General features: G+C 37.3%; 1 protein-coding gene across 1 annotated transcript in view; it reads left to right on the forward strand.

The window, feature by feature from the left end:
• LOC124169510 overlaps positions 1-13,413 on the forward strand; it is a 113,271-nt gene that overhangs the window by 1,237 nt on the left and 98,621 nt on the right.

The raw sequence follows: 13,413 nt of genomic DNA on the forward strand, positions 1-13,413 counted from the left end.
GGTAATCGTTATATTACTGTTAAAAAATATCTTAGCGAATTTTGTTGTTTTTAACATTGATATCGCCCTTCGAAAGGAGATAAGTGATTGCTACTAGAAGTACTTTTTGTTCCATGGATGTCCTTTTAAGGATATTAATTTCAATTCTTTGACATGATCAGTTATGCCTGCATTTATTTATTAATCCTGTTAGTTGGGGTTATGTTCTCTTAGGAGAATTTGTTAAGTTTTTGAGAAGATTTTTGTGGAATTTATGGTTTTCCCTTTTTTTGCCCAATCTACTCAGTCATTTCTCTTATTCTCCAATTCACATTATCTTTAGATCAATTATTAGAGTTGATTCGTTTTGGTTGAATTTGTTTCAGTATTGAATATTTTTGCCTTGCTTCTTGATATTTTCATGATTTGTATTCTCACTTTAATGTTACTGGTGTAATCTAAACCTAAACCAGAGTTTATATACAGAAAACTTGTGAAGTTTTGAACTTGGGAATCATTTGGTAGTGTAAGTTTTCCTTGATATATGCCTGTTCAAAGTGTAGTTATGCCCTTGGTAGGCTCTGAATAATTTGCTCTTACATTTAAATGCCTTTAGATTCTGTTTTTTCTTGAAAGTCTCATTTACATTTAGAAGTTATTATTAGATGCAAGTGAGGCATTATCATTGCTTTTCGTTTCTAGGCTTAAATAACTTCTATAAGCACAGTTGAGCCTGCAATAGTTTTCTCATGACAGATAGAAGAGTTGATTCAGGGTAGGGGACAAGGTTATCATGCCAGTATTGAAATTGCGTACGGTCAAAGATGAGTAAAAGGCTTCAGCAAAAAAGGGCATATACCCTTGAAAGTTTTAATGAAAGAAGGTCATTTCCTGGTATTTCTGAAAATTCACTTCCAATTAGAATGGCTTTTCGAGAAGATGAGGGTGTGGATTGTAAATGGGGCTCAGTGATGGGTTGAATAACATAAACGGTGCCCGGGGTTCTCCTCCCCCTTCCTTAATTTATGGCAAGAAACTTGCTTGCTCTGTATCATAATGATCTCTAGCTATTATGCGTATAGAATTTGAAAACGAAACTCCCTAACGGTCTTGACGTAGCCTTAATCTACTATTCTGTGCCTGTTTAGTGTGGCACATTTTTTTTATGATTACTTAAAGAGGGCTGCTTCAAGATGGTAATTTGTTCCACAGGGCCATTCAGAAAGGCAATTATCTTAATGTGAACCAGCATATGTTAGAGTGGGTTGGAACATATTTCAAAATAATGATTATACAGTTTTGTATCTGCATTACACAACTTTGCTGGTAACCATTTTACAAATGTAATTGAAGTATTTACAGGGAAATTCATCAGCACAACGGGTAGTGGGAAGGTGAAATTTCAGACGTCTTTCTGAAAATATCATGCTAAATATGAAATTGCAGAGGAGAAAAAGCATTTTCTTAGACCTTGTTTTTACCTATGGAATTCTAACACAAGTGTGAACTTGTAGGTTATTCTGTTACAATTAACAGATGGCTGGTGTATAGATGTTGATTTCCATAAAAAAAAGCTAGAATGCTTGTTATAATGTTGACTCATTGTTTAGTGGTGTACTCGACTGGTGGTATTTCTTTATTTTACTTAAAAATAGGTCCAAATCCGTTGGTTAGTTGGATATTGTGCTCCATTCAAATTATCTTTTACTTCTGGATGTTCACGTGTTAAAAGAGCCCGTTAAAGACCCTTAAGGAGGTTTGCAGTGAATTATGTAAAGATTGAGTCATTCAAGTTTAATGAGTTACCTTATTTCTCCAAGTATAGTCCCGATCCAAATATAGTCCCCTGATTTTTGAGGCTCCAGTTTTGGGAAAAAAATTAAAAAACTGCCAAGGAAGCCTTATGTAGAATATAGTCCCCCTTACTTTTTTCCTGGGCATTTTGGGGGAGGTGTTACTGCCCCTCACTGGGTACACCCATGCACAAATTACATTTCTATGAATGCTCTTAATTCACCTTAATTATTTAAATTGCGATAGAAGGACATTTAGTAATATGTGGATGTTGGGGATATACGACTAAGTCCAAATTCAAGTTGAGTTGAAGAGGAAAACTTTTCTTTGGCTAATTTTTATTGATTGACCGGAGGAAAGTGGTTGATTTGAAGGTAGTAGTTTATGATAAAAATGCTTATAATTTAGATATGTACTTGGGACGTTTAATTGTCAATGGCCAGAACTAGTTTTAAATTAAAATTGTTTAGTGTTCCAATTTTTCCTAATGAAGTACCCTGTTCCCGTCCGATTTCTGGGATAGAAGTAAATTTAATGACTAATTTTGAGTACAGGATTGAAAAGCAACCTGGTCTTCACTGCTGGGATATAAATTACAGTGCATTGGAAAGAGTAATATGCTATTCTTGCTTTTTTAAAGCCATCATGTGATGTCCAATTATGAAATTGGCCATGAAAAAAATGTCTTAGCCATGATTCAAACCCTAATCTCCTGATTACCAATGATTAAAAAGTACCGTATTCATCTGAATATAGTCCCCCCCCCCCTAATTTTGAGGCTTGAGTTTTGGGAAAAAATTAAAAAAATGGGTTTGAATATAGTCCCCCCCTTAACTTTTGTCATGGGCATTTTTGGAAAAAAGGGGGGAATATATTCAGACATATACGGTACCATTTTTCATTTCCTAGTCATCTTCTTCCAGGCAGGGATGAAAAGCAAGTTGTAGACGTCTCATTTCCACCTTGTCCTTGTTCTCACGTCCAGATCGTCCTTGTTGTCAATAACTTGCTACCCATGCACTTGACTGCATACAAAGTTACTTGTTTAATGCACTTATCTAAAAAAATGTCTGTTTCTGGATGGTGACTACGTAGGGTTTTCTCTCCGACAGTGGCTTAGTAAGCATGACCTCCGTTTTCTCTGCTAATTAACAATTATGCATTAGGAAAACATTTTTTGTCATTTATTACCAAAGACTTGTAAAAATAATCTTTATCTTGATGAGATTTTCAATTTTTATTCTGTGTTAAGGAAGGTCTTATTGTAATTTTTGCTTCCTGTTGAAGTAGACAATGAAAGCTGGTTTTATGATGGTTATTTATGAAATCAAATAGTCAAATCAAAAAACTTCAAATTCTATGGTGTGCATAAAATTTTACAGTCATTAGGATCACCCTTAAAAATATTAAAACTTGGTAATGCAGTGTACTTTGATTAATTTGCTCAACTGGCTTCAACACACATCATTATCACTGGACTCCATCCCATTCTCAAGCAAACCTGGATGGGCTGTGGGCTACTCTGAAGTTTTATGTCACCTATGGTATTAGGTGAAGGTCTGCTTATCATTAAGAGTGATAGTTCATGGTTCACAGGTGTAACACTATAAGTTTTAAGAACGAATTGGCATTATCCTTTGTGTTATGCTTTCTTTCTTATCATAAACGGTATGCGTGGTGTTAGATAAGAAAGAGTATACCAAATAGCAAAATTACAAAGTTAATTACATGACTGTCCACTTACGCAATTCCTTTCCTACCCCCAGTTCCATAAGTTTTTCATTACACATTATTGCAAATTATGAATCAATCCATTAGTCAGGGACTCAAAAGAAATCAATTAGGGATACAGTGGAACCTCGATCTATCGTTTTTCAGGGGATGGACGAAAAAAAAAAATAAATGCAGGAAAACGATCAATGCAGGAATGTTTGGCTAGGTTGCCTATCTCCCAAGAAAAGCAGGATTTTGGCGTGTGATTACATTATTTATGAAAGGATTCAAATGAGATTTTAGCTGATTACAGGAATGTCAGTACATTATCAAAACACGAAGGTCATATTGTTGATTCGACTAATATCTCTTTCAAATATCCTAAAGGAACACGCCACCTCACTAAAAAATGTTTGCACTCTACTCGGCATTTGCACTGCTATTATGGATTTGTCAAGTGTAAAAATTCTTATCCATCAAATGCCATTTTGAGTACAAGTATTTACAAGAGCAATGTGCATGTTATGCCCAAAATAACCACTTTTGCCGGTGCAGTGATTGGTTGTGAGATGGATCACAAAGGTCAAAAATAGTTTATTATCTGAAATGTTCATCTCTAATAAATATATTTTTGATATAATAGAGGCAATGTGTAAACCGTGAGCAATGTTGCGTTAATTTTCAGCGGCACACCCACCTTATCCTCGGCTTCATCCCACTTCTTGTTTTCTCCAGGTAGCTCACTCTACCCCGAACCTGCTAGCGGACCCGAGGCATTCTGCAATATTCACATGCTTCTAGTCCGGATTCTTTTCTTAATCTTCAATTATTTTCAGCCCATCTTTTAAAGTTCTCACTTGTTTCTTCGGAAGGGCCATGGTCCGAAAACTGATAAAGATAAAACTAATAAAAATGAGACCTGACTTTATTAAACCAACACAGAAAACACTCGCTGGTTCAAAGTCGACCCACCCTGGAAAGTTGAAGCATGGCCATATGACTGTGCCATGAAATTTTTTTTCGTAAAGAGAAGGCAACTTACCCACTCATTTCTAAGTAGCGCAACCCCAGATGAGCAGTTGAATTGGGATTGCTAGAAGGGAGAAACAAAATATCCTGAGAAGATATCCCTTTGTCAGTAACTCTGACAAGTGAGACTTATAGTATAACTCGCAAATTGTACCCTGACGTCCTGTTTTCGGAAAAAATACTGCATCAACTGCCAAGATGATCTGATGCGAGGATATTGAGTTTTACCAGAAATCACCGTAATATTTTTCCGACTACATATTTCCTTGCTTAAAATGCTTAAATGATGTTAGAAATATGTCGTGTTTGGTCTCATTCTTTTTTGAATTATGTGCACATTAATAATATTTCAATGTAATAAAAGTATAATACCAAATGCCAAAATTCATTGTTAGACACCTTTTGGGCTAATAGGTGATTCAGCCAGCAGTTGACCTCCAGAAACTGGGAACTTGGAAGTAGGAAGAAATAAAAATTCAAGTAAAACAAAAAATTGCATGGATTTGGTGATTTTATCCTCCTAAATAGCCTACTTAAAAAATTTAAATCAAGCCAAAGGTATTTTGAGTGAGACTTGTGTATAAATATAAGATGCATGTAAGATCAGGCACCTGACGATGTAAACAAGTTACGAAACCTGGGTCATGCCCATAATTAAATAACAGTGAATGTTACAAAGTTTTTATTTTTATGCCCGTATGCCTAAAAAGGTCCTCACTTTTTCCACCCAAGGATTTGTTTGCATCAGTGTGGGTAGAGTTTACCTCAGGTTAAATTTCAGGTATGTGCAATTCACAAACTCGGGGTGGGCAGTTCTTGTCCCTGGGTGGCCTCTTAAGGTTCAGAATTTTTGCTCGGGGTATCTGAAGGCTAAACTGGGGTTACTACCTGTAATAATGAAAACATTTGATACCCCTTAATCCACCTAGGTACTCTAAAAAACACTTTTATTTAGCTTATTTTTCTTTTTATTTATATTAATCTTTGTATTTTTAGCGTATGTTTCTTCTCCTTCAATTTTTTTTCCATACTTCCTCAATTCAAGAAATATTCCATTCTCCTACACACTATCATATGAAATCTTCCATATCATTGCGTATGCAGTGATGAAGTTTTTCATCAGAATAATTGGTGTGGAACAAGTACAGCTATGTATCTTAGATTTTCATGAAATTTTAGCTGTATGAGAATACTTAAATTTTTGTGTTAGCAGAATTTTTTTCTTCAGTGTTTGGGGTTTTCTTTCCTTTTTTTGGGTAGAGGTAAGCAGGGTCTTCATCCTACTGATGTATGGTTTTTTCATGAATGTTCAATTGCCTAGTTGCTATTTTAATTTTAATATTTTATAAAATAGATCTTGAGTGCAGCTAAATGCCGGAAAACAATTTTTTTAATGGTTAGGAATGGTAGATCCCAATTGTCAATGGGAGGGATGTAAAGAAGAGGGAAGTGAAAGCTGTATTATGTGAGATTTTGTTGGAAAAATAAGATTTTTTGGGCTCAGACTATGACAGGGAGTGGGAGAAGAAATGGCAAATGCAATGGGTATGAGGAGGTGCACAGTTATTTTCACGTTTCAATTTTATTTTGACAGAAACAAAGATAATGTGTGTTGATATTTTTTATTTGTGGTTGACCTTATGGCTTTTACTGAAATGCTTGGAACATATACATACAGGATGTTGTTTGCTCCATGGCTGACTATCACTGACAAGTGTCAGTTATTTATTTCTTTATTTAAAACATTCTTCAAACATAGAATTAGCACCAAATCACAGTGAAAATTTTAACAAAAAATTGAACAGGTCAAAATGAAATAACAATTAAAGACCATCAAAGAAGAAACTGAATATGAGAGAGTATTTAAAATTGCTGACAGATTAGACATAGCTTTTGTGGTGACATTGTTGCATGATAAATAAAATGGATCGGCATAGTGAGGGAGTGAATTAAGAAGAGAGGATAGGTGATATAAAGATGAGCGCTTGGTTAGACATATCCCGGTAATACGTAGATGGGGTAGGTAGTGTGAGTGGGTGATCACTAGTACCAGGGACATCGCCCGTTATAAGGATTCGGCTTAGAGGCTGCAACAGAGAGGCTGGCAGTTCACCAGGACTTTGACAAAGAGATGGTGGAGTACTGCAGATTGGCATGCAACAATCCTTATGGCATGGAACCAGAGTACTTAAATTCCTGTAGCTAAAGCAAATGATGAGAATGTGATCCACTTTTGATTGGGGTGATGGGTAATATAAATTCACTCTCACACAGTGAGAGCTGAACTAATCCCAGAAAGATAGAAAAACACGAGTCTTCACCATGTGGGCCACGATATTAGATGCTCAACACATTGACTGCTGCTCTGGACATAGTCACCATCGCTGACACTTCCTGCCTCGCCATGCCGGTCAAGTGACTGACCATGGAGCGACTGAATCCTAAGGGGCATATTGAGCCAAAGATTACCAGGAGAGATGTTTTTGGCATGGACTATGACTGAAGTGCTCATTATGGCCGAATTACTTTGAAATAGTGAAAAATCATTATAGGTTCTTGGAATGATATTTCTACATGACATATATTAATAATATGTAACTGATGAAATCGTCCCTGGAAATATTTATTGAAATACCATGGTGGTCAAGGTGTCAACCTTAAATTTTGGAGCCAACAAGTATCCCTCATGAAGTGCTACTCAAGAATTTCATTTGTACTTCGTAGGTGTATTTTCCCTAATGGAAAACCATGTGAAATCTCCTGTACCCTTTTCACATGAGTAATTGCAATTTGAAAAGTAGTATTAGCAAACTCCCACCGTACATTTTTACCCAGGTGGACTATATTATTTACCTTACTATAATTCACAAAGTTGGACCTGTGTGTTATTGTTGAATGTGCATTATTATTAGGAGTTCAACTTAGTGGATGAATCCATTTCCTTCATAACCCCCTTTCCTGCAACATTGGACTTTGTGAGAGACGAATGAAACTGGTCAGCCTTTATATACCTATTGTGTTTTTTGTATTTGATTTGGTGCAGTGGGTGGTCTAACTACTCCATATGTTAAAACATCTTATTTCAAGAATTTTAACTAACATGACTTTGAGGGAGGAAGGATATAATAATGATGTAGGAGATGTCACAACAATTAATTCTGGGAAAATGAAAATCTTCATGTTTGATGATTGAGGAATTATGAATGTTATGGAAAATTAGGAAGGAATAAAGCAGATTATTAGGCTTATATATCTGTTATGCAGAGATCATGGGAAGAGTGATGTGGAGATTAAGTCAAGAATACCTTTTGGGGAGAATTTATTGTTAATGAGGAGTGGAATTTTTTTAACTGCATAATTAATCTAGAACTAAGAGAAATGTGTATGTTGTATGAATATGAAACCTAGGCTTTGGGAAGAAGAATGAAGGTCAAGGTAATTGACTTGGAGATGTGTGTGTGGGAGGCCAGAGAGAGTGAAAAGCATGCAGTAAAAAATGAGGTGGTGCTGGGAAGGATTTTCAGAGGAAAGGACAAAAAGTGAATGCAATGAAAAACAGAGAAAGTAGCTTTTTGTTTGGTCTTAATTTAACAAAGATGAGGCAGGGTTCCCACTCAACCGTGAAAACCTTAAAACCGTGAATTAGCCGTGAATTTCGTCTACCATGAAAAAACCTGGAAAAAGCCGTGAATTTCGTCCTAAAACCTTAAAAATCTCTCAATCTTGATAATAATACCTTCCCAGAAATTTTCAACTCTGTTCGTGGCGAGCGCACTTCTATTCATTGTGGCGAGCATCGTCGCATGGGTCGGAAAAGCGTGGGAACGAATGTTGCCTGAAGAATAAAAAACATCTTTTCCCAGCGCAGGCCTTTTCTCTCCCCCCTCCTGAAATATGACACCACTTCTCATCAGCTTGTTTACTTTCCTCGACTGGCTTGGTTTCCCCTCTCTCGGTCACTGCATAGTCCCCTTCCACCCAATTAGGCTTCCCACTGGCTGCAGCGACCACTTTCAAAACTAAATCTAGATGGCATTTGTTTCGAAAAATTTGAACGTTTATTCAACACCCTCAAACCTGTGATTGGAAGACCGCTAACCTTGACAACCTGCTATGAGCTGTGGACACGACGCTCCCTACGTTTGAACCGGGCGACAGCGAGCTTTCGGCGCGACGCACACTGGGCTAGAATCGAAAAAACCTGGCCAAAACCTCAAAATCGATTTTTTTGAGCTAGAAAATTGAAACTTCGCATACACATTCCCAAATAAATTGTGCATAACTACCCAGATTATTTCGGTCCTTTGTTTTCACTTTAACAATATATGTGAGGTCAAAGTTGAGCAAATTTAGCGAAAAACGACCACCCTCGATTTTTTCTGAAAATTGCCGACTTTATCCTCAAGCAGTGGTTTTATAAATAGTTTTATCGACAAAACTGTTATACCATCTTAATTGACATTTCTTATTCTTTCATTTGAAGGGTTTTAAAGATTTTATTTCATCAATAACCATAGATACATTACAAAATGGCGGAGCCTGTTTTCAACCCATTTTTTCACATAAACGTAGAAAAAAAGTAGACATTGTCACCGGCTTACACTAAGTAACTTATATCATGTCGTTTTTTGAAGCTTCTATATTGTGAATCTAAAGTCAAACCTTGCACCAATTTGCAACCCCGAATTTTAAATAGATTATTCGAACGCACGGACGACACCGGTTCTGGCCGGCGGCGGTGGAGAGTACGGCGACGCGGCAAGCGGGTGGATGCAATATGGTCTCATTCACTTTTATGTGTGGATAACAGATATATTAGTGACAGAAAATAATCACCAGAAAGTAAAATTTATAAATATTGCTACGAATGACTCTCATTATGCAATCGCTGGGCACTGCAAGAGGTGCACTGAAAGGTTTCTTTCTTTGAGTGCATTCCATGGGGAATGGACTTAAATCGCGTGCTTAAAGTGGGGAAACGGACTCTTTTATTAACAAACAAGCTCTATTTCTAGGCAAGAGCCCTCAATGACCCATAGCCTCCACTTCCTAACCTGCCATACATATTTAAAGGCCTTCTGACCACGGTCGTTTTACAGTATTGTTGTAGTGCCGAGCCCTTCGAACTTGTTTTTGGTTTGAACTCCTGCTAGCTTTAAAAGTTTCGGAAGGCATATTACTCACATCAAATAATTTATTCTTCCTTAGAAATACAGTTTATATTAATGTATGCCTTATGCTCAATTTAAAGTATTGATTTAAATCTCTTACTTATATATCAACCGCATTATTCTTATTAAACTGCGCTGCTGACAAAATGGTTATTTTTCAGAAATATTTTACCATATAAACATAACATAAACAAAAGCAACACAATTTACACTTTTCCCAACTAACATACTGCAATTATCACTGTCAGCAATAAAAGGTTACTGTTTTTCATTCACTATCTGACGAGTTTTTATCACTTTCACTGTCTGAGCTAAGGCATTGTTTTCCTTTTTCACCAGATCCATTACATTACATCCTTTTTTACCAGATCCATTACATTTTTCGGCAAGCTGTGTGTTTCCTCCAGATTAATTGGCGTAATGTTTGTCATTATCAGTTATGACATTAGGAGTTGTCTTCGGAATAAATCCCTATTTGTGGCCACTCGTGCCATTTTTCTAGTCAACCGTTCACGGAACTTTCTCACGTCCTTATACCGTGCCTATATCGCTTCCCCTGTCAGTTGTCGCAATTAAGAATGGACTCTTTTGCAATGTCAGCTCCTTGAATGAAGACCTTATGTACGGTTGGTGGCATACCATAATTGTATTTAAAGCGTCAGTGTGAGAGAGAGAAAATTAAATTATTTGGAGAGGAAATCTAGAATAATTGTGATGACTTTTGAATACTCGTGCCTGTTTCATGCTTGGCCTAAGGATCAGCATTTTTTACCTAAACAAGAAGGCACCAAGGTGCTCACGAGCAATAATTCATGAGACATAGGCCCTCGTTCCCACGTGTGATTATATTGCGCATGTCCTAACTGCTGTCAAAGCCGTGTTTGCAAATTTAAGTGCACTTTATATGCGACGCGAAACTTGGATCTGTGGAAATGTACGTTAAGATTCGAGTCGCATAAAGATGCAGAAACATTTTTGGAAACTTCTTATATAACCTCTGCTACAATAATTTCACTCGGGTAAATGAAATCATATACTCGCGTCACTTTCTCATCGCTGGGGTTAATATTATATCCCTGGCATTTCAGATTTTCGAAGACCCTTGCACCGAAATTTTGTGAGCTGCATGGGCACAATTACTTAGTCAGAGGGCCTCTTAATCTGACATAACATAATACTCGGGGTTGCATTTTATCCACTTGGCAAGAGTTCTTGCCTCCGAGGATGGCCACTGTATCTTCCTTTTGCATTCGTTTTCCTCCTAGTCGTTCTCTCGATACAACCCTGAAAACATGAATTGACGTCCATCTGCACTGGCTAAACTAGAGCAACATGTAAATTGTGCTGCATAAGGAATAGTTATTAATTGCTTTAAATCAAGAATATAAATTAAATAACCTTACTGGATAAGAATAATGAACTCTTCAAGCACAAAGACAGTACTTGATTTGGCAAATTTCGGCAAAATCAAGTACTGTATTGAGCCATTTTACATCACGTTTAAGGAATATATTATCTGTTATTGTTAAAAAGTTTATTAGCTAGTACAAGAGTCCGTTTCCCCACTTTAAGCACGCGATTTAAGTCCATTCCCCATGGAATGCACTCAAAGAAAGAAACCTTTCAGTGCACCTCTTGCAGTGCCCAGCGATTGCATAATGAGAGTCATTCGTAGCAATATTTATAAATTTTACTTTCTGGTGATTATTTTCTGTCACTAATATATCTGTTATCCACACATAAAAGTGAATGAGACCATATTGCATCCACCCGCTTGCCGCGTCGCCGTACTCTCCGCCGCCGCCGGCCAGAACCGGTGTCGTCCGTGCGTTCGAATAATCTATTTAAAATTCGGGGTTGCAAATTGGTGCAAGGTTTGACTTTAGATTCACAATATAGAAGCTTCAAAAAACGACATGATATAAGTTACTTAGTGTAAGCCGGTGACAATGTCTACTTTTTTTCTACGTTTATGTGAAAAAATGGGTTGAAAACAGGCTCCGCCATTTTGTAATGTATCTATGGTTATTGATGAAATAAAATCTTTAAAACCCTTCAAATGAAAGAATAAGAAATGTCAATTAAGATGGTATAACAGTTTTGTCGATAAAACTATTTATAAAACCACTGCTTGAGGATAAAGTCGGCAATTTTCAGAAAAAATCGAGGGTGGTCGTTTTTCGCTAAATTTGCTCAACTTTGACCTCACATATATTGTTAAAGTGAAAACAAAGGACCAAAATAATCTGGGTAGTTATGCACAATTTATTTGGGAATGTGTATGCGAAGTTTCAATTTCCTAGCTCAAAAAAATCGATTTTGAGGTTTTGGCCAGGTTTTTTCGATTCTAGCCCACTGTGCGACGTTACTAATTCTCGCGCGTTGCGGCCTGAAAACGAGAGAAGATTTCCGCTTATGGCAACACAGCATTACACGATCTTCGCATGCGTCGACCTGGACCTTGCCAGTTTTACGTCTCAACCGGAAAGTTTGTGTGGAAATATTTGACGAGTGATAAAGTAATGTGAAAGTGAAAATAACATGTTTCAGCAGGTATTATGTCTTTATATATGTATTTCAAACCAAGTGAATTATAATGTACCTATTTGCACCTATCTAAGACAAGTTTTTTTTCTCCTAACTCCTGCAGAAAAGATGTAAGACGAACCCTCGAGGGTTCGTCTTACAATCGAATGCAAAATTCTCGACGTCAATCGGGTTGCATAATTTTCGTCGGAAAAAATTATGGATACCTGAGGTTGCAACCTAATATATATAGCTATACAACGAAAAATCAACGTCAAGAATACCTGAGCAGTAATTTAGCTTATTTAATTTTGTGTTTAAGTGAAAAACTATTGCCATTTTAGGCAGCAGGTAAAGCGTGCGTGCCAATCAATCGCCGGGTGCACTTCTGCCGTGTCCGCGAGATCGCCTGCTTTCCCCCTGGGTTCGGCTCCATTCAAGTTAGAGCTTGATCAACTTACAAAATGTTTGTGTGATCGATTACAATTTACCTAAATTTTAACCAGAGGCGGATCCAGGATTTCTTTCTGGGGAGTGGGGAGCACAAGCAAAGCCGTATCCAGGATTTTGTTCTGGGGGGGCACAAGGATACCTCATGATACAAAACGAGCGCAATGATAATGTGACCGTATTCAAAACCTTGCATATTTTTTAAGTGTCTGGGGGGTATGTGTCCCCGTGCCCCTCCCTAGATCCGCCTAGGATCGTAACGTAAGCCTCAATGCCGTCGCGATATAAACTGCTACAAAGTCGTTCCATTTTTCCCAGAACAACAGTATGAAGGGAACATGATTTGCCTCTGATTAGAGAGATCGATTCAGTTTTGGTTTCAGAGTATTACGGTAGCAGAGAAGTCATTACACTGCCGCTTTCAAAAGAAAAGTTATACGGTGGAACCTCGATCTGTCGTTCCCGCATTGATCGTTCGCCGTTTCTGATCCCAAATAAAGTTCCTTATAGACAATGTAATTTTTTCCCGCATCTATCGTTCCCCGAAGTATCGTTTCTTGCATTGATCGTTTGAGATCGTGGTTCCGACGTATAATTTTCCCGCATCCATCGTTAGACGAAAATGAGACGAAATAAATACAATGTGTCATTTATGGCTAATAACGAATAGCACATAGTTGGAATCTTCCCCAAGAGATGGAACTACCATTGGGAGAAGCTCAGTGCCGTGGGAAAGTAACATTAGCGCATT

Source organism: Ischnura elegans, chromosome 12 (genome assembly GCF_921293095.1).
Source record: "Ischnura elegans chromosome 12, ioIscEleg1.1, whole genome shotgun sequence".
Lineage (NCBI taxonomy): Eukaryota > Metazoa > Arthropoda > Insecta > Odonata > Coenagrionidae > Ischnura > Ischnura elegans.